At 38.7% G+C, this 24,720-nt stretch overlaps 1 protein-coding gene across 4 annotated transcripts in view; it reads right to left on the bottom strand.

Moving 5' to 3' along the window:
- The window catches only part of LIN54 (lin-54 DREAM MuvB core complex component), an 86,814-nt gene that overhangs the window by 21,877 nt on the left and 40,217 nt on the right, over positions 1 to 24,720 (bottom strand). The gene's annotated exons all lie outside the window — the stretch shown is intronic.

The raw sequence follows: 24,720 nt of genomic DNA on the forward strand, positions 1-24,720 counted from the left end.
ACTATCCGGTAAAATTTATATGAAAAGAATTATTTTAAAATTCCCAGAATTAAGCCCCATATTCAATATAGAGAAAAGATGATACAGATAGTTGTCATTATTGCTACCCACCAAAATAACTACAACAAATTTTATATTCCCATGTTCTGTATGTTTTGTATTTTTAGTAGAGATGGGGTTTCACCATATTGGTCAGACTGGTCTTGAACTCCTGACCTCAGGTGATCCACCTGCCTTGGCCTCCCAAAGTGCTGCTTTTTCCCAAAAGAAAAGCCTACCTGATACCCTTACTAAGTTTAGTAAATTGTGAAAGGCATAATACTCCCTAGGTATAAAAGTACCCACTAGCACATGGGCAGGAGGCCAAATTGAGTCCAAAATTACCAATTTTGTTTGTCTAGGGAAACTAGTTTTGTATTCCCTAAGTGTGTATCTGTGTGTGTGTGTGTGTGTGTGTATGCATATATATAGACAGGGTCTCATTCTGTCACCCAGGCTGGAGTGCAGTGGTGCAATAACGGCTCACTACAGCCTCGACCTCCTGGGCTCAAGCCATTCTCCTGCCTCAGCCTCCTGAGCAAGTAGGACCGCAGGTACCATGCTCAGTTAATTTGTGTGTGATGATGGGGGAGTAGAGACAGGGTCTCACTTTGCTGCCCAGGCTGGTCTTTAACTCCTGGGCTCAAGCAGTCCTCCTACCTCAGCTTCCCAAAGGGTAGGGATTACAGGTGGGAGCCACATCATTTTAATTGATTAAAATGATTTAATTATTTTAAAAATTAAAGACTGATACTAATCCTTTTCTTTAGTCCGACAAAAGGCAATGGGAATTCCCCAAAAGCTAAATGAAACATCATAGGCAGCACAGAACACAATAGTCTTTTGACAAGTCCCTAACTGCTGTTCACCCAATGTAGAACACACTGTCATACAATGCAACGGATCAAAGATTCTCTAACCAGATATATAGTATTATTTTATAAATAATTACATCCCCACCTATTCTATAAAAAGCTCTCATGCTAAAAGACAACTGATGTATGATGGAGGAGATCTGTATTCACTGTATGGATAATTATGAAACAAGAATTCTAAATACTTTCATAAAAGTCCAGGAGAAAACAAAAATAATGCCATTTAGTTCAGAAACATTACAAAAGACATTACTTCTGCATAAAATAATTCACATATTATCATAAGCAAAAACCAGATTCAAAATAAGAGATAACAGCAGCCATAGCAGTGAATTAAATGAAAACAGATAGCATAAGAAAAAGGATTAAATGTATAAATATGGAAGCTACTGAAAAATCAAGCAACCTAAGAGACAAATATACACAATGGTGCAAAGGACATAGTCCTTACTATATCCACTCAACATGGAGGAAAAACACTAAGTATATTAGGAAACAAGGTGCTTGAAACATAAGAGTTACATTTATTGGGTACTTAATATGCATGGAGGACAGTACTAAAAATTCTATAGAAGACTATCTGATCTAACAACCACGTTATGAGGTAGTTATGGCATGGCATAGTACAGGGACTGGTTTAACTAAGTTTGTTTAGTATAGATTTTTCTATTGCTCTTCTAAAAGTACATTTGTGTATATTTAAGGTGTATCACATGATGCATGGGATACATATAGCAAAATGTATATAAATGTTACTATAATGAAGCAAATCAATATATCCATCATCTTGCATAGCTTTCCATTTTGTTTTTGTGGCAAGGGCAGTTAAAATCTACTTATTTAGCAGGAATCCCAAATACTCCACAATTTCGTTACTTACAGTCTTAACACTGTATATGAACACTTGTTCATCCTACATATCTATTATTCTACATCCTCTGACCTAGTTCCTCTGCTACCCCCACCCAGTAAACCAGTTTTATTTTCTATCTCTGTATATTTGCCCAATTTTTTCCAGATTCCACATATAAGTGAGATGATGCAATATTTTTCTTTCTGTTTCTCTTAGCATAATGCCCACCACATTCATCCATGTTGTGGCAAATGGCAAGATCTTATTTTTCAAGGTTGAATACTATTTTATTTTATGTATATACTACAGTTTCTTTACTCATTCATCTGTCAACAGGTTGTTTTCATATCCTGGTTATTGTGAATAGTGCTATAATAAACATGGAAGTGCAGATATCCTCACGAGGTGGTGATCTCATTTCTTCTGAACATATTCCCAGAAGAGGGATTGCTGGGTCATGTGGCAGTTCTATTTTGAATTTCTTTAGAAACCTCCACACTGTTTTCCATAATAGCTGCACCAATCTACATTCTCACAATCAATACACAAGAGTTCCATTTTCTGCACATCCTCACCACATTTATTATGTTAACTTTTGATAATAGCCATCCTAATGGGTGTGAAATGGCATCTTATAGTGGCTCTCATTTCCATTTCCCTGATGATTAATGATGTTGAATACATTTTCATATGTCTGTTGGCCATTTTTGTATCTTTGCAGAAATGTCTATTCAGGTACTTTGTGTATTTTTTAATTGGGTTGTTTTTCTACTAAGATGTATGAGTTCTTTTGTTGTTGTTGCTGTTGTTGTTGAGATGGAGTTTCACTCTGCTGCCCAAGCTGGAGTGCAGTGGTGCCATCTCCACTCACTGCAACCACTGTCTCCTGGGTTCACGTGATTCTCCTGCTTCAGCCTCCCAAGTAGCTGGGAAATCAGGCACATGCCACCATGCCCGGCTAATTTTTGTATTTTGAATAGAGGCGGGGTTTCACCATGTTGGCCAGGCTGGTCTCGAACTCCTAACCTCAAGTGATTGGCCTCCTTCAGCCTCCCAAAGTGCTGGGATTACAGGCATGAGCCACTGCACCCAGCCTGAGTTCTTTCTAAATTGTAGATTTTAACCTCTTATCAGATATATAGTTTGCAAATGTTTTTTCCTCAATCCATAGGCTGCCACTTCATTTTATCATTTCCTTTGCTGTGCAGGAGCTTTTTTGTTTAATGTAGTCCATTTATTTTTGCTTTTTTTTTTTTTCCAGATGGAGTCTCGCTCTGTCACCCAGCCTGGAGTGCAGTGGCATGATCTTGGCTTGCTGCAACCTCTGCCTCCCAGGTTCAAGCGATTCTCCTAACTCAGCCTCCCAAGTAGCTGGGATTACAAGAGTGTGCCACCACAACTGGCTAATTTTTGTACTTTTAGTAGACACGAGGTTTCACCATGTTGGCCAGGCTGGTCTTTAACTTCTGACCTCAAGTGATCCGCCTGCCTCAGCCTCCCAAAGTGCTGGGATTACAGACGTGAGCCACCATGCCTGGCCTCTATTTTAGCTTTTGTAGCCTGAGTTTCTGGTCTGATATCAAAAAAAAAAAAAAAAACATTTCCAAGACCAATATCCATGAACCTTTCCTCTATGTTCTCTTCTAGAAGTTTTATAGTTTCAGGTCTTACATTTAGGTCTTTTATTCATTTTGAGTTGATTTTTATATATGGTTCAAAAGCCCAATTTTGACTGGATGTGGTATCATTTAATTACCGAAACAAGGCTGAAGTGCAGTGGTGCAATCTCGGCTCACTGCAACCTCCACTTCCCCAGTTCAAACAACTCTCCCACCTCAGCCTCCCAAGTAGCTGGGATTTACAGGCGTGTGCCATCAAACCCAGCTAATTTTTGTGTTTTTAGTAGAGATGGGGTTTCACCATGTTGGTCAGGCTGGTATATGAGAGCTTTTAATCAGATTGGCAAAGACTGAAAATGACTGATTAACAGGAGAACATAAAAACAGACCACACCTAACACAATCAGCTGACCTCTGACAATGCACCAGAAGCAATTCAATGAGGAAAGGACAGTCTTTTCAACAAATGGTACTGGTACAACAGAGTATCCACATGCAGCCTGTCACCCAGGCTGGAGTGCGGTGGCATGATCATAGCTCACTGCAGCCTCAAACTCCTAGGCGCAAGCGATCCTCCTGCCTTAGCCTCCCGAGTAGCTAGACTATGTGCTCACCATCTTGCCTGCCTAATTTTATTTTTATTTTTTGTAGAGACCAAGTCTCACTGTGTTGCCCAAGCTGGGCTCAACCTCCTGGCCTCAAGTGATCCTCCTGCCTCAGCCTCCCAAAGTGAAATATATTTCATTCTGCTTTTTAGTTATTCTTGGTGGAAGGGTTAGTGCAACAAGCTAGTTCTATGTAGTCAAAAACAGAAAATCTAGACTGCTGGGGTTTTAATCTAGGCATCTCCATTTCCTACTTGTGTGATATTGGTTAAGTGACTAAACTTCTGAAAATGTGAAAATGGTACCTTTCTCATAGAATTGTGATGATTAAATGAGTTAAATTATACAAAGTGCAAATAATAACATGTCACATAGTGCATGTTCAGTAAATATGAGTCACTATTCCTATCATCATTATTGAAACAGATGATCAACAATGCCCAATTTAGATAGAGAAGCTCAGAGAGATTAAGTAAATTCTCCAAGGTCACACAATTAAAAAGTAGCAGAGAAAGGATGTGAAACAGATCTAACTCAAAAGACTATTTGCTTAACCAAAACATTATACTGACTCCTACTGTAGATGCTTGATTAATAGTAATTAAATGATTGAATAAATGTAGACAACATCCAGTCCTCAAGAACTCGAAGAACTAAAGTCACACATCTGCCTCTAAGACACACAAAAGTATTAGTTAGTATATTAAATAGAAGTATACACTGCATTTTAAAGAACTTTACAATAGTTTTAGACTCACAAGAAGGTGTAAAACATAGAGTTCTGATGCATCCTTCCCCAAACAGAATAAAATCTTACTAACCATTGGACATTATTAAAACCAGGAAACTGACAATTGGCACAAAACTTTTTTTTTAGACAGAGCCTCACTCTTGTCATCCAGGCTAGAGTGCAATGGCGCAATCTCGGCTCACTGAAGCCTCCACCTTCCCAGCTAAAGCAATTCTCCTGCCTCGGCCTCCCAAGTAGCTGGGATTATAGGTGCCCACCACCACACCTAATTTTTTTTGTATCTTTAGTAGAGATAGGGTTTCACCATGTTGGTCAGGCTGGTCTTGAACTCCTAACCTCAGGTGATCCACTTGCCTTGGCCTCCCAAAGTGCTGGGATTACAGGTGTGAGCCACAGTGCCCGGCCAGCACAAAACTATTAACTAAACTACAGAACAGATCATATTCCGATTTCACCAGTTTTTATGTGCATTTTTTTGATGTGTTAGTCCATGTAATGGTATCACTTGTACAGATTCATGTAATCAACACCACCATGAAGATATATAAAATTCTTCCATCACCCCAATCTCCCTTGCACCATCCTTTATAGTAACACTCTCTCCCCAGCCCTAACCCTTAGCAACCACTTATTAAACCACATTTCTTAGCATCTAAAAAATTAAGTAACATAAAAGTTACTACTTAAAAACTGAAAACAACAGAAGGATTGTATACATTTCATTGCTTGAGAGAATTCACAAATTGGCCCCTTCCTTCAATTACAGTGGCCTGCAAAAAACTACATGTGAACGTCTCTCTGAAAATACCCATTACATAAAACAGTTCATGTGTGTTCAATACAAATCGTCATTTGGAGTTATCTCTATTTCCCAAATAACATCTTTAAGAGTTGGGCTAAAAAATATCTTAATTTAGATTCAAAATAGCTATGTTTAACATGTATAAGTGTCTGCCCTCAAAAACGCGGATAGACTTGCAAGACATTTCTATTTGTACTATTTCCTAAGCCATTTCTTTTTACAGATTAATATAATTATATATAAGATAATTTCTTGGATCATGAGTTTCCTATTACTAAACACCAAAAGTCCTTACTTAAAATTGCAGATTTACCTAAAAGAAAAAGAGGAATAAAACATTCTTCTTTTGTCCTCACAAATGACTATTCTCTTTTACTTGGTGATTTTGATACTTATGTGTAGATATGTAGATATGAAAATATAGAGATATGGCTTAACTAATATCCAAAAACACTGAATTTGCATAGATACATATTAATATAGTTTTTAAAAATGTGTGACAATGTTTATAGAGCTTATCCTCATGGAAAAGCTATGTTTACACTATCCTGACTCCCAAATCGTAGGTTATTAAAATAAGTAAACCTAGCAAGAAACAAATTAAAATACTTTCAAGCTAAAAGAGACAAATGATAAAGTAAGAAAAGATAAATATTAAATGTATTACATGACCAATGACAGAGTGAACCTTGAGATGCACGAGAACATTCAGTACTGATTTATTGACTGGTGAAATATTACAAAAGTATAAGCCATTCATTTGCTATTTTTCCATGGATATTAATCCAACTTATGTTTTATTCATAGTTACGAGTTATGGTGACATGGACGAGTAATTTATATGTGGTTTATTAGTATCCATGGTGGCAGTCATAGAAGGAGTCCAATGATGATATGAAGCAAAATTAGACAAACTATAAGGTATCAAGACCACAAACCAGCCCTACTAAGGATTAAAACGTATTTATCAAGATAGGGAAAATAAAATAGTATGGGATTAGCCTAGGAACAGAGTGCTAAAGATCAAAGGAATACTTTTTAAAAAAATCTATATATAAAAAAGTTTATGATAAAAGTGGACATCTCGAATCAATGGAGAATGATAATAATGTGGATTAGCTACATGATCTGAAGAGAAAAGCTGATCCCTATACCTCATTCCTTTTAACGAATTCCAAATGGATTTAAGATTTAACCTAAAAAGTAAAACCAGAACTGGTATTAAAATATATGGACCAACAGTACAGAATAAAGAGCCCTAAGGAGAAAAAAAAATTCCCATTTATGATCAAATGATTTTCAGCAAGGGTGCTGAGATCGTTCAACAGGGAAAAGACATACTTTTCAACAAATGGTGCTGGGAAAACTGAATATCCGTCTGCAAAACAGTGAAGTTGGACCCTCACCTACCTAACAAATTACACACAAATAAACTCAAAAGAGATCCATGACCAAAATATACAAGCTAAAACTAAAAAAAACTCTTAGAAGAAAACACAGGGCAAAGCTTCACAACACTGGGTCTGGCAATGATTTACTGGATATGACACCAAAGGTGCAGACAATCAAAGAAAAATAGAGAAATGGATATCATAAAAATTTTTTAAATTTTGTGCATCAGAAAACACTATCAACAGAGTAAAAAGGCAACCCACAGAATGGGAGAAAACATTAGCAAATGGTATATCGATAAGTGATTAACATTTAGAATATACAGAGAACTCCTAAACGTAATAAAAAAAATAAACAATTCACTTTTAAAATGAGCAAAGAACTTGGATAGATTTTTCTCCAAATAAGACACAGAAATGGCCAATAAGCACATAACATTGTGCTCCGCATTACTAAAGAAATACAAGTCAAAACTACAGTAAGATACTATCTCACACCCATTAGGATGGCTACTATCAAAAACAACTGTTGGTAAGGATGTAAAGAAATTGTAATCTTTATGCACTGTTGATGGGAATGTAAAATAGTACACTGTGGAAAACAGTATGATAGTTCCTCAAAAAAGTAAAAACAGAATTACCATATGATCTAGCAATTCTACTTCTGGGTACATACTGTACTCAAAAGAATTAAAAGTAGGGTCTTGAAGAGATATTTGTAAACTCACATTCATAGCAGCGCTATTCACAACAGCCAAAAGGCGGAAACAACCCAAGTGTCCACAGACAGATGAATGCCTCATCAAAATACAGTATACATATCCAATGGAATATTATTCAGCCCTAAAAAGGAAGGGTATTCTGATGTATATGCTACAACACCAATGGTCCTTCAGGACGTTATGCTAAGTAAAATACGCCCATCACAAAAAGACAAAATATTATATGTTTATACTTATATGAAGTACTATAGTCAAAATTATGGAGACATTAGTAGAATAGTGACTTCTAGGGACTGGGGAGAGAAAAGATGAGGGGTTATTTTTAATTTCTTTAGAGACAAGATGTTGCTTTGTGGCCCAGTCTGGACAGCAGTGGTGCGATAGCTTAGGCACTTGGGCTCAAGGGATCCTCCCATCTCAGCCTCGAAGTAGGTGGGCCTACAGGCACGCATCACCACACCCAGCTAATTTTTAAATTTTTATACAGATGGGGTCTCGCCATGTTGCCCAGACTGGTCTTGAACTCCTGGGCTCAAGCAACCCTCCCACCTTAGCCTCCCAAAGTGCTGGGATTACAGGCTTGTGCCAGCATGCCAGACTGGAATGGGGAGTTTTTGTTAAATGGATATAGAAATTCAGTTTTACAAGAAGAAAACAGTTCTGGAGATGGATGGTGGTGATACCTACAGAACAATATGAATGTACTTCATATCACTGAACTGTATAATTTTAAAAGATGATAAATCCTATATTACGTATATTTTGCCACAATTTTAAAAAATTGAAAAAATAGCTGGGTACAGTGACTCACACCTGTAATCACAGCTACTTGGGAGGCTGAGATGGGAGGACCATTTAAGGCCAGGTCTTTAAGACCAGCCTGGGCAACATAGCAAGACTCTGTCTTTAAAAAAAGAAAGAAAGAGATATCCACTTTGCAAGGTTAAGTTATGAAAATCAGTCAGGATCGCCCAGGTGCACAATGGTGATGGCTCACATCTGTAATCCCAGCAATTTGGGAGGCTGAGGTGAACAAATCACTTGAGCCAGGGAGTTCAAGACCAGCATGGGCAACATGGTGAAACCCCATCTCTACAAAAACTGAAAAAATTATCCAGGCATGGTGGCACATGCCTATAGTCCCAGCCCTGAAGTGGGAGGATTGTCTCAGCCTGAGAGGTGAAGGCTGCGGTGAGCCATGATCGCACCACTGCACTCCAGCCTGGATGACAGAGTGAGACCCTATCTCAAAAACAAAAAAATCAGGATCAAAATGATATAGAATCAAATACCAATTTAACCATTTCATATAGTTAAAAAAAAAAAAGTCTATTCCTATACTTAATTTGTACTAAAGGAATATAGTACATGTAAAAAAATAACATAAAACTGAATGATGATTTTCAAAATGGATAAACAGGAGTAAGGAAGACTTATCTAAGTGTGACTCAAAAACTAAAAATTCACACATGAAGAGACTAAATTTTGACTAATTTAATGTCAAATTTCTGCAAAGAAAAATATATAGAACAAGCCACGGAGAAAAATATTTGTAAACACATTAATAATAAAGAAATAAGTTTCTTAACATACCACAGACATTTTTAAGACCACAAGGGAAAAAAGACAATGCAACAGGCATGGAGTTCACAGAAAATGAGTCCAGAAGACACGGATATGAATAGTTTTTTTAAAATACAAATTTATATGAGTTTATTTATTTATTTTTAAGACGGAGTCTCGCTCTGTCTCCCAAGCTGGAGTTCAGTGGTACAATCTCAGCTCACTGCAACCTTTGCCTCCCCAGTTCAGGCGACTCTCCCACTTCAGCCTCCCAAGTAGTAGGACATACAGGCGCACACCACCATGCTTGGCTAGTTTTTGTATTTTTAACAGAGACGGGATTTCACCATGTGGCAAGGCTGGTATCTGAGATTTTTTAATCAGTTAAATTGGCAAAGACTGAAAATGACTAATTAACAGGAGAACATAAAAACAGACCACACCCAACACTATCAACTGACCTCTAATAAAGCACCAGAAGCAATTTAATGAAGAAAGGATAGTCTTTTCAACAAACGGTGCTGGTATAACAGAAGGTCCACATGCAAAATAGGAATCTAGACACAGACTTTACACTTTAAACATAAAGTGCAAAACTATACGAACAACTCCTAGAAGATAACATTTGGTAACCCTGAGTTTAGCTCTGTCTTTTTAGATACACTACCAAAAGCACAATCCATGAAAGAAAAAACTGGTAAGTCAAACTTCATTAATATTAAAAACTGCTCTGCAAAAACCACTGTTAATATGATTCAAGAACATGATTTTTTTAAAATACACTGTTAAAAGAATGAACAGGTCGGGTACGGTGGCTCACGCCTGTAATCCTAGCACTTAAAGAGGCCGAGGGAGGCGGATCACTTGAAGTCAGGACCAGCCTAGCCAATACGTTGAAACCCCATCTCTCCTAAAAATACAAAAATTATCCGGGCTTGGTGGCATCCACTTGTAATTCCAGCTGCTTGGGAGGCTGAGGCAGGAGAATCGCTTGAACCTGGGAGGTGGAGGTTGCAGTGAGTCAAGATTGCGTCACTGCACTCCAGCCTGGGCGACAGAACGAGACTCCATCTCAAAAACATAAATAAATAAAATAAAATAAAGAACAGACAAGCCATAGATTGAGAGAAAATATCTGCAAAACACATGGTAAAAGGCAACAAGATAAAGGAGATCATAAAACTAAGAGAAATACCAATCATTTCCAAACTTACAAAGACAGACATAGAACTGGATCTCAATTCAAACATAGTGAAAAAAATATGATGACTGGGGAAATGTGAACACTAACTAGATATTTAAGAACATTAAAGGGGCTGGGCATGGTGGCTCATGCCTGTAATCTCAGCACTTTGGGAGGCCAAGGTGGGAGGAAAGCTTGAACTCAGGAGTTCGAGACTAGCCTAGGCAACACAGCAAGACCCTCATCTCATTTAAAAAAAAAAAAAAAATTAAAAGACTGTGGGTAAGTTTTTTTCCCAAAAGTGTCCCTATCTTTTCTATACATAAAGACACATCTACAGATGAAATGACACGATTAACTCAAAAATGAGAAGCAGGGTGACAAAAAACAGGCAAGTTGGTAATTCCAAAGTTGGATGAAAAGCACATGGGAGTTAATTGCTATTTGAACCTTTTAATATATTTGAAATTTTTTTGAGATGGAGTCTTGCTCTGTCACCCAGGCTGGAGTGCAGTGGCACAATCTCAGCTCACTGCAACCTCTACCTCCCGGGTTCAAGCGATTCTCCTGCCTCAGCCTCCCAAGTAGCACCTGCTACCACAGCCAGGTAATTTTTTTAGTAGTTTTAGTAGAAATGGGGTTTTACCATGTTGGCCAGGCTAGTCTCGAACTCCTGACCTCAGGAGATCCACCTGCCTCGGCCTCCCAAAGTGCTGGGATTACAGGCGTGAGCCACCGTGCCCAGCCTACATTTTAAATTTCTATAGTAAGAGTGTTTTTTATTTTTTGAGACTTAGTCTCGCCTGGTCAACATATTGAAACCCCATCTCAACTTTAAAAAAAAAAAAAGTGTTTTTTAAAATACGGCAACAACGAGCCATGAAGGCTCATATCTGTAATCCTAGCACTTTAGAAGTCCATGGCAGACAAATCATTTGAGCCCAGGAGTTCAACACCAACCTGGGGCAACATGGTAAAACCCTGTCTCTACAAAAAATAAGCTAGGCATGGGGTTGTGCTCCTGTAGCCCCAACTACCTGGGAGGCTGAGGTGAGAGAATCACCTGAGCCTGGGAAGTCAAGGCTGCAGTGAGCTGTGATCGCACCACTGCACTCCTGCCTGGGTGACAGAGTAAGACCATTTCATTTAAATAACAATTTTTAAAAAGGTAACAGGATCCCACAGGTATTTAATCAATATAATATATAAATGCATAAAACGAAACCAATATATATAATACGGTAAAAAGAAGAATTTCTCATTCATTTATTCTTTCTGCCTCTTTTTTCTTTGGGGGGGCGGGGGGAGTCTTTCTTCTTTTTCTTAAAAAACATAGATACAGGGTCTCACTATGTTGCCCAGGCCGGTCTCAAACTCTTGAGCTCAAGTGATTCTCCCACTTCCGCCTCCCAAAAAGTGCTGAGATTACAGGTGTGAGCCACCGTGCCCAGCCATTTCTCCTTCTTTATCCTGGCTAATGGTTACTGGTATAAAGACCTATATATAAGATAAAAATTTGGGTAACACAATCAATAGAACCTACGACTTGTAGTCACCTCAATTCTACAATTCTTACTAATCTTACAATAATTGGTCAATATATTAGGAAAATGGATCCCATTATTTTCAAATTGTATTCATTACCACCACAATTCAATTACATAACAGCTTCACAGCTAAAAGCAAAAGCAATCAGCATCTGAAACCATTTCCCCAAATCTGTTCTCATTTTCAACTTGGCAGTACTGTCACTGGTTACATCACTTCCTGCCGGGATATTTGCAAAACACACTGAAAGTAAGCTTTATGATTCCAGTCTCTACCTGCCCACCACACAATTTCTGACAGATATTGATTCATAAAGCTTGAATCCACCACACATTGCCTAACTAATATTTTGCAAACTTTACTTTCATGTTTTTATTAAATCTTGTCTCAGAAATATCCCAAGAGTCTCCATTTAATGACAAAATTAAGCCTAAATTTTCTTCGTTTTGAAGATTAGCCCTAATCTGACCCTATGTTTATTTTCTCTCCATTCCCTCCAAAGCATTTCCAATATTTCCAATTCATATTTCCAATCAGAGTAGTGATCTTCCTGTCCCATGTGTACATACCTGTTTCAGCTCCAGTCCTTCACTCTTGTGGCTGACATCCATTCTAAACCATACCCATAGAAAACCTTAGCTTAGGATGCCCTCTCTAACCATCCCAACTGGAGCTGAATCCCCTTATGTAGGATCTCATGACATAATGTAGCTTTTCCTGCTTTTGTAAGTTTATATGTTTGTGTAATTATTTGATTCATTTCTGTCATACTCCCTTCCCAACCCCCACAGACTTTAGGTTCTGTGTATCTATTTTTTTCTTTCTACTGTTTCCCCAAAAAGAGCCCAGAAAATGCCCCTACTACATAGTAAGCACTCAATAAATACTTGTTGAATGGTGAAAGAAGGAATACCAGGATTTCTCTCTTCCTCTTTCTTCTGCACTTTTATATCACCTAGTCTATACTACACAACTTAGCACCTATCTCATCACTCACTGTTTTATTTGCATTCAATTTTGTCTGCTGAACCACTGCAAGCTGTTCAACCTAAGCACAGGGCACACAGAGACCTCAATAAATACTTGATAGCCACTGATAATTACGAAATGGAACAGTGTCTCTTTGTAAGAGGAAGTCTTCATCATTGACTCCCAGTTCACTGTGCAACTAATGCCAATTTACCTGTGTCTACGTAGCATTATTAAGTATATATACAGATGACTATTCTACAGACTGCTTGCTGTTAACCAAAATCCATATTCCCTTCTGCTTCCTAGGCTTACAGCCAGATTGTATTTCTTAGTCTCCCTTAAAAGCTTCTGGTTCACAAAACCTTCCTGTATGTGCCTCTTCCATGTCTTTTCCCCTTCCAGCTCACTGGAATGGTGATAACTAACCATCAGGGAGACTGGAAATAACACTTATCCAACTGTAATTTCCAGCCTACTGTAAATATTAGCATTTAAAAATAAAACTGCTACATTACCTTTTAAAGTGCAGTCAACAGAATCAAATCAACATAGTGATTTGATGCTCACCATTATTTACTACGTTTTTAATTTTTTAAATTTATTTTTGATTTTAATTTTATTATTATTATTTTTTTGAGACAGAGTCTTGCTCTGGCTCCACTGCCCAGGCTGGAAGGCAGTGGCGCAATCTTGGTTTACTGCAACCTCCGCCTCCTGGGTTCAAGTAATTCTCCTGACTCAGCCTCCCGAGTAGCTGGGATAACAAGCGTGTGCCACTACACCTGGCTAATTTTGTATTTTTAGTAGAGACAGGGTTTCACCATGTTGGCCAAGCTGGTCACGAACTCCCGACCTTGGGTGATCCTCCTGCCTCAGCCTCCCAAAGTATTGGGATTGCAGGCGTGAGCCACTGTGCCCAGCCTATTTACTATGTTTTTAAAAATAAACCATTCTCTAACAGTTGGAAATTTATATTTTTCCTTTTCTGTGAACTTGTATTTGAATTCCGTTTCATCTAAAAATTTTATCTTAATGTAACATTCTTATGCTTGAAATTCTTCTATCATACTTCCCTGAAACAAAAAAAAGTACATAAATTGAAAATTTTTAAAAATTAAAACATTGCTTTAGAGCTGATGGTGGTGGCTCATGTCTGTAATCCCAGCAACTCAGGAGGTTGAGGCGGGATACTAGAGGCCAAGAATTTGAGACCAGCCTGGGCAACATCACAAGACCGAGATTCCAAAAAATTTTTTTTCAAAATTAGCTGGGTGTGGTGGTGCACACCTGTAGTCCTAGCTATTCAGAAGGCTGAGGCAAGAGGATTGCTTCAACCCAGGAGTCTAAGGCTATAATTAGCTATGATCACACCACTGCACTCCAGCCTGGGTGACAAAGCAAGACCCAATCTTGAAAAAAAAACAAACCCAAAACCAAAAAACAAAATGTTGCTCAAAGTTATTTCATCTGATGGAGTTAACAATATAATTACTGTATGCAATTAACCAAAGCAATGCAAATAACAATTTGTACAAATATATTACATTAAAAATGTTATTGAAATGCATCTCTTACTAGATAGATGGGACTCATTTTTTAAAAATTACTTCTTGTGTCCATAGATATTACATGTAACTAGAGTAAGACAGGGCTGAATAACAATTATATTCTTATTTTTCATAATTATAAACATTGAAAAACACTGTTCTCACAGATAAGTATGTATGAACAGGATTTTTATTGTAATAATATATTAATATTTTTAATTCCTTCTGAGTCTTATACCAAAAATTACATTATGTTCTACCATCAAAAATTATTTTTAAGAAGTTGAAAAAAATTATTTTTAATTATGTGAGAACTCACTTAAGTCCTCTTTCAACTTGGTAAAAGATAAAGACTGAAACCTATCTGAGCTATAATAATTTGCAGAGTCATTCATTTTCTCAATTTCTAGGAAATTTATCAAAAAAGCTTTTTTACCAAAACATATCAAATGATAGGTGCCTTTTTTATCCTGATACATTCAGAAATGGTTAGGAAAAATGTTTAATTGTTCACTACCTGGGTGAAATCACTTTCTTTTTTTTTGAGACAGTCTTGCTGTGTCACCCAGACTGGAGTGCAATGGCATGATCACAGCTCACTGTAACCTCAAACTACTGGGATCAAGCCATCCCCCTGCCTCAGACTCACGAGTAGCTAGGACACTACAGGCACACACCAGCACACTCGGCTAATTTTTAAATTTTTTGTAGAGTTGGGATCTCACCATGTTGCTTAAGATGATCTTGGCCTCTCACAATTCTACCACCTCAGCCTCCCAAAGCGTTGGGACTACAGGTGTAAGCCACTGCACCTGGATTGTCCTTCTTTTTTTTTGAGACAAGCTTTCACTCCATCACCCAGGTTGGAGTGAAGTGATACAACTGTGGCTCAATAGAGCCTCAACCTCCTGGACTCAAGCCATCCTCCTGCTTCAGCCTCCCGAGTAGCAAGGACTACAGGCCCACACCACCACGCCTGGCTAAGTTTTTATTTTTGTACAGGGGTGGGGTCTCATCATGTTCCCCAGGCTGGTGTCAAACTCCTGGTGCCCAGTCTGTGTCTTAATAAAGTTTTGGTTTACACAGATGTATACATTTTATCTGAATTCATCCCATGGTACCTTTAAGATTAGTGTATTTCAGTATAAGTAAATTTTACCAGCCAGGCGTGGTGGTGTGGGTAATCCCAGCTCACACATGTAATCCCAGCACTTTGGGGAGGCCGAGGCAGGTGGATCGCTTGAGCCCAGGATTTTAAGACCAGCCTGGGAAACATGGTAAAAACCCATCTCTACAAAAAATACAAATATTAGCTGGGTGTGAGGCATGTGCGTGTATTCCCAGCTACTCGGGAGGCCGAGGCAGAAGGATCACTTCAGACCAGGAGGTCAAGGTCGCAGAGAGCCACAATCACACCACTGCATTCCAGCCTGGGTGACACAGTGAGATCCTGTTTCAAATAAAATTTTTTAAAAATTTTCTTTTGAACGTAAAAAAAAAAAAAATCCCTTTAAACAAATAGTAAAGTCTAGTTGATATGCTTGATGGGTTATTTGGAGAGAAGTATATTAAATACGTGCAACTTACTTTGAAGTGCATTTTAACAAAAGATGATTAATAGATGAAGTATGGATAGACACATGATAATGCAACTATAGCCAAATGTTACAGAAGCTTCAAATAATTCTACTCAAGCTACAAGACCTAGAATAGGAGGAGTTCAAGAAGATATATTGGTCACAGAAATCAGAAAAGTAAAAAACTTTTACTTAACCATCTGCACACAGCTTATGCCCTGAAATTCTTCACATGGCAGTCAAGTACATTCTTCATTCAAAATGGCTATGTGACGTTTCATTACTTACCACAGGCCGGACAAACAGGAAAGATTTGTTGCAAAAATAAAGGCTGAAAAAAAAGAGTGCTCCCCTGGGTAGGAGAGCAAAACTAATATGAAGCATATGTAAGGATGTCCAGTATAATTTGCATAGACGCTCAAAAGTAAAAAGAATGATTTTCTAAAGATGCATTTCTGTTCACCATAAAAACATTAAGAAGGCCAGGCGTGGTGGCTCACGCTTGTAATCCCAGCACTGTGAGAGGCCAAGGCGGGTGGATCACCTGCGTTCAGGAGTTCGAGACCAGTCTGGTCAACATGGTGAAACCCCATCTCTACCAAAAATACAAAAAAATTAGCCAGGCTTTAGTGGTGCATGCCTGTAGTCCCAGCTCCTTGGGAGGCTGAGGCAGAAGAATCACTTGAACCCCAGAGGCGGAGGTTGCAGTGAGCCAAGATCACACCACTGCACTCCAGCCTGGGCAAGAGTGAGATTCTGTCTCAAAAAAAAAAAAAAAATTTATTCATCAACATTACATGAAGTGTGACCAGGCCTTACATTTTAGGAATATTTACCCACCATAAATGGTGGGTAGAGTTTTTTTTTTATTAATTTATTAATAAAACTTATTTTTATTAATAATTAGCCATAAATAATTATTCATTAATGGGAATGAAAGAGTTCTCTAGGAACCTAACCCTCATTTCTTTTTTTGGATATGGAGTCTTGCTATGTTGCCCAGGCTGGCCTTTAACTTCTGGACTCAAGCAACCTTTCCACCCCGGCCTTCCACGTAGCTGGAACTACATGTGTGTGCCATTACATCTGGCTTAACTCTCATTTATTTGACCCAATCCCACAGAACCAAAGCAGACCTTTATATTCCCTTGAATTTTGGCTCTAAAAGTTCAACTTTTTCTAATCAGTTTTGGTATAAATCACTGACCTGGATTCACTCTTTGCACTAAGTCACCTACTTTTAATAGAATATGGTTTCTCTACCATAGTAGCATAAACTTTAAAAATTTTATTTTTAAACTTAAAGTCCAGATGGACATTCTAGTAATAAAATGAGAGCCAGACTCAGAGATGATCCAGATGTTACAACCATGATATAAGGACTTTATGATTGATTAATTAAGCTAGTAGAAAAGAGGGACAACAGATAATGAATATAAAAGGAATTTCAGCAGAGAGATGAGAACTCTAAGAGTCAAATGGTAACTTGACAGATGAGTAGGTGGCGTAAATAAAAAAAGGGCCAAATGAAAATGCTAGAAATAAAAAAAAAAAAACCACCAGAAGTGAAGAAGTCTTTAATAAGCATATTTGTAGACTCCAAACAACTGAGAAAATAATCAATAAATTTAAAGATATGTCAATCAAAATTATCTTAATTGAAACACAAAGAAAAAAAAAACTAGGGAGAAAAACACAATTGAGCATCCAAGAGCTATGGAACTCTATTAAATAGTCTAACATCTTTGAAACTGAAGTCCTAAAATGAGAAGAGAAGATCAGTTTAAGAACTATTTGAAGAAAAATGGCCCAAGTTTTCTGAAAGTAAAAGACATCAAATCATAAATCCAAGAAGACTTCAAATCAGGATATATATTTAAAAAAGAAATGAGCAACAACAAAACACACAACACACGTTTAGACACACAATAGTCCAACCACAGAAATCCAAATATAGAGAAAATCTTGAAAACAGGAAAAAAGACAATGTATACATAGAAAAAGGTATTAAAAATTACAGTATAATTCTTGCCAGAAACAATGCAATCCAGAAGGCAATAAATGACATCTTTAAAGTACTAGCAGAAAAACTATCAATTCCTTACCCAATTAAAATATCTTTAAAAAATAATGTCAAGATACAAATTTTTCAAACAAGCAAAAGCTGAGAGAATCTATTGTCAGTAGTCTTTCATTAAAAGAAACATTTTTAAAAGTTCTTTAGAGATGAATTCAACACCAGTCTGAGATTTGGACCTACCCAAAGCAAGGAAGTATATAGATATGGTTAAAATGAAAGCAAATAAAGGACTTGTTTTTCTTATTTTCAATTGCTTCATCAGGTAATTTGTCTAAAGCTAAAACAGTAAAATGGGTTATGGAATTTATAACAGGTAAAAATAAAATGTTTAACAACAATAGCATATAGAACAGGAGGGAGAAATTGGAAACACTCTATTGTAAGGTTCTTACTCTACATTAAGTAATATAAATTGGAAAGTAGACTGTGATAAATCAAAATGTATATTTGACTGTACAGCAACCACTAAAAAAAAACTCTGTACTTACAACAAGCCAATCGTGGAAATAAAATAGAATCATGAAAAACTTCAATTAACCAAAAAAGGGCAGGAAAACAGTTAAAGAAAGAACATAAAGATGAGACAGACAGAAAACTAGTAAGGTGGAAGATTTAAATTCAATCATATCAACAGTTACATTAAATATCAAGGGTTTAAAATATTTTATATTGACCATGTAGCCAATCACTTTGCTAAATTTATAATTTATGTACTAATTCTAGGAGTTCAATAGTAAATTTCTTAATTTTATATGTATATAATAATGTAATATGTGAATTATGACTTTAACTTTCTTTTGAACCTCTATACACTTTTCCTTCCTTCTTCCTTCCCTCCCTCCCTTCCTTCCTTCCTTCCTTCCTTCCTCTTCTTTCCTTCCCTCCCTCCCTTCCCTCCCCTCCCTTCCTCTTTTCTTTTCTTTTTTTTGAGACAGAGTCTTGCTCTGTCGCCAGGCTGAAATGCAGTGGCACAATCTCAGCTCACTGCAACCTCTGCCTCCCAGGTTCAAGCAATTCTCATGCCTCAGCCTCCCGAGTAGCTGGGACTACAGGCGCATGCCACCACACCTGGGTAATTTTTGTATTTTTAGTAGAGATAGGGTTTCACCATGTTGGCCACACTGGCCTCAAACTCTTGACCTCAAATGATCCTTCCACCTTGGCCTCCCAAAGTGTAGGGATTACGGGTGTGAGACATCACGCCCACCAGCCACTTATTCTTTTTTCTTGCCTTACTGCATTAACTCAGACCTGCAATAGAATTAAACAAGTATTGAAAGTGGGAATCCTTGATCAACACTGCACCATTACATAAAGTTTGATATATTTTTCTCCCTTTTCAAATTATCAAAGTGTCCTTCTATTTTTGTGGGTTCAAGTATTTCAATCAAAATGGAGGTTGGATATTATCACGATTCTTCTGCATGTATTAAGACTGTCATAAAATTTTCTATTATTGTAAATTCTAATTTACAGATGGATAGATTTTTGGCTATTAAGCTACTTTGTTAAGGATGAGCTTGCTGTTAAGTGAATAAGAAAAAAATTTAACCCAGGTGATTAAAAAGCTTTATTGCTCAAAAAAAAAGAAAAAAATTTAAAAGGCTGGTGCAGTGGCTCATGCCTATAATCCCAGCACTTTGGGAGGCTGAGTTGGGTGGATCACTTGAGGCCAGCCTAGTCAACATGGCAAAACTACATGTCTACTAAAAATATATAAATTAGCCGGACATGATGGCATAGCTACTTGGGAAGCTGAGGCAGGAGAATAGCCTAAACCCGGGAGGCAGAGGTTGGAGTGAGCCAAGATCGTGCCACTGCACTCCAGCGTGGGCAACAGAGTGAGACTCCGTCTTCAAGAAAAAATAATTTTTTTTAAAGAAAAATTTTGAAGAAAGCTACCTTGTATTTCTGAGATAAACTGAAAAGAGCCATGTAAAAAATGATACTGAAAGTCTAAGAATAAGATTACAAAAGTCACATTAAAGTAAAAGATAACAGCATTGTCTAACCAGGAATAAAGTAAACCAAGCAGAATCACATTTTTATTAGTTTAATGCTTAGTTGCATATCTAATAAATATTGAAGAAAGCTGAGGATTACTTTAGAAAATACATATAATGGAAGAAATCTGTCCTGTGATAGGAGACAACTACAATATAAATTGAGAAAACACTACCCATGCTTGATTTCCCAACAACAAACCTAGTAACATTAGATTCAAAGCTGGAGGAGGGGGTGAAAACAGTCTGAAATTGTAAAGAGAATAATCATGGGAAATACCTAGGCTTCCAGGCCCAGAGGTATAAGAGCTGAAGGAGAAAAAGAGCCATCACTTAATAGGTCTGCAGGAGAAGCAGTGTCCTCAGGGAGACCCAGGTATCCATTAGAGCAAGGAGATAAAAGGAACATTCAATGAAAAGGTTGTGAATTTAGGGAATTATTATTTTGATTATGAACTCCAGAGAAGGCACAGTGGAAGGATTTCAAGAGAGGCATGGGTGGAAAAGGGGTCAGAAGACAGCAAGAGCCTTAAGGAGATTAGATTCGGGAGATGAAAGATGATCTAAGAGTCGGGGTGTTTCAGGGTACCCAGTATCAACAAAGATAAATAATGAGATGAGTCTCAACTGACTCAAGTCAGACAGTGGTCAGAATGTTGAGTGCTGGTGGGTAGGGAAGGGTGAGTGCTTCAGCTTTCCTTTTGGCCTCTATCAGTAGAAAAAAGGACATCTCCAGCAAATCCTCACGTTTTAGTCATTTGTGTAATTGACTTTCCTCTGACATTTGAAATTGTGGTCTCGTATCCTTTTTGAAATCATCTTCCCTTCACATTTTGTTTAGTTTCTACTACTACCTCCCTTATCATTTACTCCCTCCCATTGGCTCCTTTTCTTCTACTAACACTTAATATTTTATGGTTCAGTCCTGCTTTTCTTTTCACTCTACATACAATCTGATGCTCCCCGGATGATTTCACAGTTTCAGTCACTGCCTACATTCAGTTTCACAATGGACATCCTCATCTAGATAATCCATGGGTACTTCAATGACCAAAAAAAAAAAAAAAAAAATGTTCTAAAAACATCTCTGCCCAAGCCTATAGTACTGCTATATTTTAGTATGAGATAGGATGGGATACTTTCTACTATCTCAGAATCTGGCTGAAGTGAGGCCGCAAAGCTAAACGAAAAATGACAAACTCCCTCACACCCTAAAAAGGACATCCATGCCAGACTTACTAAAAGATGGTATTCCTATCATCCACCTCCTATCTTTTAAAGAAAAAAACGATAGAAGAAAATTTGCAAACATGGAGAATGCTAGGGCTTTACATCTCAGTGAGGGGAAAGGAAAAAAAAAACCTCTGAGACAGACTAGGTGACAACTGCAAGGAGAAACTGACATCTGAATCTCTGGGGTTTTTTGGTTTTGTTTGTTTACATTTTGAGACAGAGTCTCATTCTGTCACCCAGGCTGGAGTGCAGTGGCACAATCTCAGCTCGCTGCAACCTCTGCCTCCCCAGTTCAAGCAATTCTCTTGCCTCAGCCTCCCAAGTAGCTAGGATGCGCTACCACACCTAGCTAGTTTTTGTATTTTTAGTAGAGACAGGGTTTCACCATGTTAGCCAGGCTGATCTCGAACTCCTGATCTCAGGTGATCTGCCCACCTCAACCTACCAAAGTGCTGGGATTACAGCCATGAGCCACTAGACCCAGCCCTGATATCTGAATCTTTTTTGGCTATCAACCTATTAAGATAAAGAAACTTAGCTGTTACACCTGTAATCCCAGCACTAGGAGGCCAAGGCAGGCGGATCATGAGGTCAGGAGATCGAGACCCTCCTGGATGACATAGCAAAAACCCGTCTCTACTAAAAATAGAAAAATGAGCTGGGTGTGGTGGCACATGCCTGTAATCCCAGCTACTCAGGAGGCTGAGGCAGGAGAATGGTTTGAACCCAGGAGGCGGAGGTTGCAGTGAGCAGAGATGGCACCACTGCACTCCAGCCTGGCGACAGAGCAAGACACCATCTCAAAAAAAAAAAAAGAAAAGAAAAGAAAAAAAGAAACTGCGCTGTATCTTGTTTTAAACACCAGAACTAAATGCAGCGAGAGTTCCTGGGATAACCTGAGAGATAGCCTCAAGAGTTTATTCAGAGAATATGTAAACACAGAAACTGGTCCCAGCCTGGAAAATTCTGCAAGAAAGAAGATGGCTGCAGCTGTCACAATGGTAGGGCAAAGATTTAGAGGACAGCAGTTGGGCAAGCTACACTTTTACCACTGGGTTCTAGAGGTTTCCCACTGGCCACGCAGATGCTGCAGAAGGGCTAAGACATCTTGACGGAACCCTGCCAAAGCCATGTACCTTGTGGAGTAAAGGCACTCAGGAGTGCCAGGCGTAGACTACAGGAATCAAGAGCTAAAGGCAGGCTGCAAAAGGCAGCTGGAGGGTACACCATACCCCTGACAGGGAACTTGGCAATGTGGACATAGCCCACAGGAGGGTTCCAAAAAACCATCCTGAGTGAACATCTCCGTAAGTCTACATTTGGACACCTGTTACACAGAAGGCACCAGAAGCTGGAGTACAATAGTCTCAGTCAAACAAAACCTTGTCCTTTCTCCTCTAATCTTCCTTCTGATTAGAAGACAAAATCAGAAAGGGAGAGGAGGTTGAAGAATGAAGAAACACATCATGCGCCTCTTCTCCACCGCAGATCCCTGAGCCATGGTTAGATCTCACCTGAGAGGTAAATAAGCTTTCAACTGGATGTAAGCTTTTGACTGTACATTTCACACCTGTGAATTTTAATTGCCAAAACAAGCTTGTTTTTGTTTTTCTGTTTTTTTTTTTTTTCTGGAGATGGAGTTTTGCTTTTGTTGCCCAGGCTGGAGAGCAATGGCACGATCTCAGCTCACTGCAACCTCCACCTCCAGGGTTCAAGCAATTCTTCTGCCTCAGCCCCCCAAGTAGCTGGGATTACAGGCATGCGCCACCACGCCCAGCTAATTTTGTATTTTTAGTAGAGATGGGGTTTCTCCATGTTGGTCAGCTGGTCTCGAAATAAAACAAGTTTGTTCTTACAGTTAAATGTAAAATGTTGCCAAGAGGCAAGAAAGGAAGATCCAATATGGCAGGGCTAAAGTCAAGGATGGGAAAATAATAAAGCCAGTTCCTATTCATATGTCATCAGGTATAAACTATATACCAGTCAAATTAGTCCATAGGGCTACCATCTACCCCATTATTCAAGTCGGAAATACAGGAGTCATCCTAGATTCTCCCCCTAAGATACTGAACCTCTTTCTTTCTTTTTTTGAGGCGGAGTCTCGCTCTGTCGCCCGGACTGGAGTGCGGTGGCCAGATCTCAGCTCACTGCAAGCTCCGCCTCCTGGGTTTACGCCATTCTCCTGCCTCAGCCTCCCAAGTAGCTGGGACTACAGGCGCCCGCCACCTCGCCCGGCTGGTTTTTTTTGTATTTTTAGTAGAGACGGGGTTTCACCGTGTTAGCCAGGATGGTCTCGATCTCCTGACCTCGTGATCCGCCCGTCTCGGCCTCCCAAAGTGCTGGGATTACAGGCTTGAGCCACCGCGCCCGGCATACTGAACCTCTTTCAACACATCTCTCTTCCTCCTGCCCCTGAGCTACTAGTGTAGTTCAAACATGAAGTACTGTAATAATCTCTTGGTGATTCTCTACCCTGGCCTACACTTTTAAAAGATTAAATTTAACACACAGGCCCCAGCCCAGAGATTCTGATTTAAATGGGGTCAGGTAGGGGCCTGCCATTAGTTTTCTCAAGAGGTCCTCAGTACTAACTGCAGCCAAGGTTGAGAATCACTAACCTAACTGATCTCTCCCACAATACAGGCTTACCTTCCCCCAAACTATCTCTCATAATGCCACAAGAGTCATATTTTTAAAAATGCAAATTTCGTATTATTTATAGCAGTGGTCCCCAATCTAGGCTACCCACTAGAATCACTTAGAGAGCTTTGTAAAATCCTGATACCAGGTCAAGTCTGGAGAAATGAAAACAGAATCTCTGGGGATGAGAACCAGGCATCAGTATTTATTAAAACTCTCCAGGTGATCCCAATAAGCAGATAAGGGCGAGAATCACTGTCCTAGAAGCAATGAGAAGTCACAGAAGTCCAAACTCCCCTGAAGATAATGAAACCGTCCATCTAACCTTAGCACCCTCGGCTCTCACACTGCAAAAATCAGCGAGGCTCCCTGAAAGGCCACGCTTTTACACCTTTATGTAAAGTATCACCTCAATCCTGAAAGCCCCTTCTGCTCATCCAGAGCTAAGTCCAACCCACCTTTAAGGTTAAGACCTTTCAAGAATAAGCTCCTTTGTATAAACCTTCCCTGCCAAACACACAGCAGTCATTAATCCATCTGTGACCACTGTAATTCTGTAGGATAATTTTTAATGTTTCAGTCTAACTACCTTATTGAACTCCTTGAAATGAAAAACCTCATCCATGTTTTATCCCCAGTGCCTGTCACTATGCATGGCACAGTTACCCTCAAATTACTGCCAAATTCATTCGATTTAGGGCAAACCTTATGAAGGAA

The sequence above is a fragment of the Colobus angolensis genome, unplaced genomic scaffold (genome assembly GCF_000951035.1).
Source record: "Colobus angolensis palliatus isolate OR3802 unplaced genomic scaffold, Cang.pa_1.0 Scaffold200, whole genome shotgun sequence".
Classification (NCBI taxonomy): Eukaryota; Metazoa; Chordata; class Mammalia; order Primates; family Cercopithecidae; genus Colobus; species Colobus angolensis.